The sequence below is a fragment of the Arachis duranensis genome, chromosome 2 (assembly GCF_000817695.3).
Source record: "Arachis duranensis cultivar V14167 chromosome 2, aradu.V14167.gnm2.J7QH, whole genome shotgun sequence".
NCBI classification, from domain to species: Eukaryota; Viridiplantae; Streptophyta; class Magnoliopsida; order Fabales; family Fabaceae; genus Arachis; species Arachis duranensis.
The window spans coordinates 51845118-51851078 of record NC_029773.3 but is presented as its reverse complement, the minus strand read 5'-3'; the positions used below and the strand labels follow the sequence as shown (position 1 = coordinate 51851078).

The 5961-nt window shown below is 35.0% G+C and overlaps 1 non-coding gene across 1 annotated transcript; it reads left to right on the top strand.

Annotated features, from left to right (window-relative positions):
* Positions 1–216: 216 nt before the first annotated feature.
* LOC127745372 (small nucleolar RNA R71) lies at positions 217–320 on the top strand. The gene has a single exon (XR_008006569.1). It is a non-coding gene; the product is annotated as a small nucleolar RNA R71 (small nucleolar RNA).
* The last annotated feature ends 5641 nt before the right edge of the window (positions 321–5961 follow it).

Below are 5961 nucleotides of genomic sequence, written 5' to 3'. Positions count from 1 at the left end.
TCAAGAACTCCCTTCCTCTGAGGCATCCCATTATTCACGGAATTCCTCTCAGAAGTGTACATGAATTGGTTATTTGCAACCATGTCAATGAGTTCTTGAACTTCTACAGGCATTTTCTTTAGGTGAATGGATCCACCTGCAGAATGGTCCAATGACATCTTGAAAAACTCAGATAGACCATAATAGAATATATCTAATATGCTCCATTCCGAAAACATGTCAGAAGGACACTATTTTGTCATCTGCTTGTATCTTTCCCAAGCTTCATAGAGGGATTCACCATCTTTTTGCTTGAAGGTCTGAACATCCACTCTAAGCTTGCTCAGCTTTTGACGAGGAAAGAATTTATCCAGGAAGGCCGTGACCAGCTTATCCCAGGAGTCCAGGCTATCTTTAGGTTGTGAGTCCAACCATGTTCTAGCTCTGTCTCTTACAACAAAGGGAAAAGCATGAGCCTGTAGACTTCAGGATCTACTCCATTCGTCTTAACAGTCTCACAAATCTGCAAGAACTCAGTTAAAAACTGATAATGATCTTCAGATGGAAGTCCATGAAACTTGCAGTTCTGTTGCATTAAAGCAACTAATTGAGGTTTCAGCTCAAAATTGTTTGCTCCAATGGCAGGAATTGAGATGCTTCTTCCATCAAACATGGACGTGGGTTTAGTAAAATCACCAAGCATCCTCCTTGCATTATTGTTGTTGGGTTCGGCTGCCATCTCCTTCTCTTGTTCGAAAATTTCAGAAAGGTTGCCTCTGAATTGTTGTAATTTAGCTTCTCTTAGTTTCCTCTTCAGAGTCCTTTCAGGTTCAGGATCAGCTTCAATAAGAGTACCTTTTTCCTTGTTCCTACTCATATGAAAGAGAAGAGAAAAAGAAAAGGAAGAGGAATCCTCTATGTCACAGTAAAGAGGATCCTTATTATTAGTAGAAGAAGAAAGGGGATAAGGATTAAGAAGAAGGAATAATCCAAACACAAGGGTAAGGATAGGGATAGTGATTTGAGATGAAGAGACGTGAAGAGAAGTGTTAGTAAATAAATAAATAAATAGAAGAAGATGAGAGAGAGAATTCAAAAATTAATTTTGAAAAGGAGTTAATGATTTTCGAAAATTAAAGATGAGATAGAATTAAAATTAAAATTTAAAATAATTAATTAATTAAAAAGAATTTTTGAAAAAGAGGGAGATATTTTCAAAAATTAGAGAGGGAAAAGTAGTTAGGTGGTTTTGAAAAATATAAGAAATAAACAAAAAGTTAATTAGTTAGTTGAAAAAGATATTAAAATCAAATTTAAAAAGATAAGAAGATAAGAAGTTAGATAAGATATTTTGAAATCAAATTTTTGAAAAAAGATAAAATTTTGAAAAAGATATGATATAAAAAGATATGATAAGAAGATATGATTGAAAAAGATTTAATTTTAAAATTAAAATTAATTACTTAACTAACAAGAAACTAAAAGATATGATTCTAGAATTTAAAGATTGAACCTTTCTTAACAAGAAAGTAACAAACTTCAAATTTTTGAGTCAATCACATTAATTGTTAGTGTTATTTCGAAAATTTGAAATAAAATTAAGAAAAAGATTTTGAAAATAATTTTAAATTTTCGAAATTAATAAGATAAAATTGAAAAAGATTTGATTTTTGAAAAAGTTTTGAAAAGATAGGATTTTTAAAATTGAAAATTTGACTTGACTTATGAGAAACAACTAATTTTTAAAATTTTTGACTGAGTCAACTCAAATTTTCGAAAATTAGGAGATAAAAAAGGAAAAGATATTTTTTATTTTTGAATTTTTAATGATGAGAGAGAAAAACACTAAAAATGACTCACATCATGAAAATTATGAATCAGAACACAAGATGCATGCAAGAACACTATGAATGTCAAGATGAACACCAAGAACACTTTAAAGATCATGATGAACATCAAGAACATAATTTTGAAAAATTTTTGATGTAAAGAAAACATGCAAGACACCAAACTTATAAATCTTTAATGCTTAGACACCATGAATGCAAAAATGCCATGAAAACCAACAAAAGACACAAAACAAGAAAACATCAAGATCAAACAAGAAGACTTATCAAGAACAACTTGAAGATCATGAAGAACACTATGAATGCATGAATTTTCAAAAAATGCATAATAATTTTTAAAACATGCAATTGACACCAAACTTAAAAATTGATTCAAGACTTAAACAAGAAACACAAAATATTTTTGGTTTTTATGATTTTATGATTTTTTTGTATTTTCTTTTGATTTTTTTTCGAAAAACATTTAGGAAAAAGAAAATAAGAAATTCAAAATTTTTAATAAAAATTCCTGGAATCTTTCAATATTAGCCTAAAGCTCCAATCCAAGAGTTAGGCATGGCTTAATAGCCAGCCAGCTTTAGAAGATATAAATCAGGCATGCCAGCTGATAAGTCATCCAACTCCATATACATACCCGATCTGTTGACAAGTGGAAGCCTCAATCCAAAAGGATTTGGATATGGCTTTACAGCCAGTCAGGCTTCAACATGTTACCATGAAACTCTAGAATTCATTCTTAAAAATTTTGAAGCCTAAGAATGATTTATTTTCAAAATATTAAAAAAAAAATTTTCGAAAATAATTTTTGTGAAAACGAAAATAAAGAAAAATTTTGAAAAATTTTTGAAAATTTTTTGATAAGAAAATTACCTAATCTGAGCAACAAGATGAACCGTTAGTTGTCCAAACTCGAACAATCCTCGGCAACGGCGCCAAAAATTTGGTGGACGAAATTGTGATCATCAACAATGGCTCCAAAGACTTCGTGCTCTCAAACGTGAGTCTCACTTTGTCACAACTCCGCACAACTAACCAGCAAGTGTACTGGGTCGTCCAAGTAATACCTTACGTGAGTAAGGGTCGATCCCACAGAGATTGTTGGTATGAAGCAAGCTATGGTCATCTTGTAAATCTCAGTCAAGCAGATAATAATTGATTATTGGGTTTTCGAAAATTGAATAATAGTAAATAAACAGAGAATAAGGATAGAGTTACTCATGTAATTCAATGGTGGGAATTTCAGATAGGTGTATAGAGATGTTGTGTTTCTTCTGAATTGCTGCTTTCCTACTGCATTCATCCAATCCTTCTTACTCTTTTCCATGGCAAGCTGCATGTAGGACATCACCGTTGTCAATGGCTACATCCCACCCTCTCAGTGAAAAAGGTCCAAATGCTCTGTCACGGCACGGCTAATCATCTGTCGGTTCTCGATCATGTTGGAATAGAATCCCTTGATTCTTTTACGTTTGTCATCACGCCCAGCAATCGCGAGTTTGAAGCTCGTCACAGTCATTCAATCCCAGAATCCTACTCGGAATACCACAGACAAGGTTTAGACTTTCCGGATTCTCATGAATGCCGCCATGAATTCTAGCTTATACCACGATGACTCTGATCTCATGGAATAGAAGGCTCGCGTTCATAAGGATGGATGATGATGAGTGTCACGGATCATCACATCCATCAGGTTGAAGTACAAATGGTATCTTAGAACAGGAATAAATCGAATTGAATAGAAAATAATAGTAATTGCATTAAAACTTGAGGTACAGCAGAGCTCCACACCCTTAATCTATGGTGTGTAGAAACTCCACCGTTGAAAATACATAAGAGAAAGTGGTCCAGGCATGGCCGAATGGCCAGCCCCCAAAATGTGATCACGGGATCAGAATACAATCCATGATGTCAAATACACTAGTAAAAAGTTCTATTTATAATAAACTAGCTACTAGGGTTTACAGAAGTAAGTAATTGATGCATAAATCCACTTCCGGGGCCCACTTGGTGTGTGCTTGGGCTGAGCTTGATCTATCCACGAGCTGAGGCTTCTCTTGGAGTTGAACACCAAGTTGTAGCGTGTTTTGGGCGTTCAACTCTGTTCGTGACGTGTTTCTGGCGTTTGACTCTAGAATGCAGCATGTAACTGGCGTTGAGCACCAGTTTACGTCATCTAATGTCGAACAAAGTATAAAGTATTATATATTGCTGGAAAGCTCTGGATGTCTACTTTCCAAAGCCATTAAGAGCGTGCCATTTGGAGTTCTGTAGCTCAAAAAAATCCATTTCGAGTGCAGGGAGATCAGATTCCAACAACATCAACAGTCCTTTGTCAACCTCCTATCAGAGTTTTGCTCAGGTCCCTTAATTTCAGCCAGAAAATACCTGAAATCACAGAAAAACACACAAACTCATAGTAAATTCTAGAAATGTGAATTTAGCATAAAAACTAATGAAAACATCCCTAAAAGTAATTAGATCATACTAAAAACTACCTAAAAACAATGCCAAAAAGCGAATAAATTATCCGCTCATCACAGAGCAAGGCCAGATCAACAACAACAGCAGCAGCAGTGGGGTTCTTGTCAGATTCCAGTAATGACGTCTGGCGATGTAGCGGCTCGGCGACGGCGATGACTTCCATCGACGGCGAAGAGACGTGGCAACAGTGGTGGCCCCCACGACGACAGTGATGGAGTGCAGGGTGGCGGTGATGCGTGAGTATCTTTTCTATCTTTTCCTAGTGAATTTGCATCTAATTTGTTGAGTTTAATAATGAATTAATTATCTTTTAGCCAATATGGATGCTACTTTGAGTCTTTTGCAATTTTATTTATTTTAGGTAGCATTCGACTGGATTTGATGGAGTTTCTGCAGCACAAGAATCAAAGGAGATGGCTGCGAGGAGCGACGCGCATGCGTGCCTGACGCGTGAGCGTGAATTGGAGGTATCCATGGTGACGCGTGCGTGTGAATGACGCGCACGCGTGAATTGAAGATTTGCTCAGCGACGCATTCGCGTGACTTGCGAAAAAGACCATCGATGCGTCTGCGTGACTGACGCGTCCGCGTGACATGCGCAAAGTGCAGAAAATGCAGAAAAATGCTGAAGTGATTTCTGGGCTGTTTTGACTCAGTTTCCAGCCTAGAAAACACAGATTAGAAGCTGCAGAATGGACAAATCAAGTGGTCCCCACCCATCAACTGAAGACTTGTTAATTAATTCGAATTTAAATTCAAATTCTTATTTTTAGAAAAAGATATTATTTTTAATTTTAGATAATTAGATTTTAAATTTATTAGGATTAGTTATAAAAAAGGATCTGATCCCATCAGATTGGAACTCTGTACATTTTTATCTGAATCCTTATTTTCGCTCTCAATCATGAGCAACTAATCCTCCACTGTTAAGGTTAGGAGCTCTGTCTATTTGTATGGATTGATTCGTTTGATCTTTCTAATTTAATCCATGTTTTGATTTATATTTCAATAATTTATTTTCGTTCTTTATTTTTTGAATTTGGGTAGAACGGAAGTATGACCCATGTTCTAATTGAGTTCTTGTATAACTTGGAAAAGCTCTTTACTTAAACAACAGCTTGAAAACATATTATCCTAAATTTCTAATTATTTGTATTTAATGGGATACGTGACATATAATCTCCTTATTTTTGGATAATTAGGATTTTTGTGGCATATAAACTGGAATTTGAACTTCACCTTCTAATTGAAATTAATTGACCAAGGAATTGGCAGTTGATGAATTTTAGAGGAGACTAGGAAGGTCTAAGGAATTAGGGTCTAGTCACATATAAGTTGCCATGAATTAAATCTTGCATGATTAAAATAGTTAGTAAGAAAAATCAATCCGAAAGAATAGATAACCCTGAAGCCTTAACTATCTTCTCCATATTTTATTCACAACTTATTTATCTGCCTGTCTTTAATATTCCAAATTTACTGTTTAATCCTCTTTGAACTTCCAACATTATTTTCTATTTGTCTAACTAATCCTATCAAACACTATTGTTGCTTAATCCATCAATCATCGTGGGATCGACCCTTACTCACATAAGGTATTACTTGGTACAACCCGGTGCACTTGCTGGTAAGTTGTGGGTTATAAAATACCGCA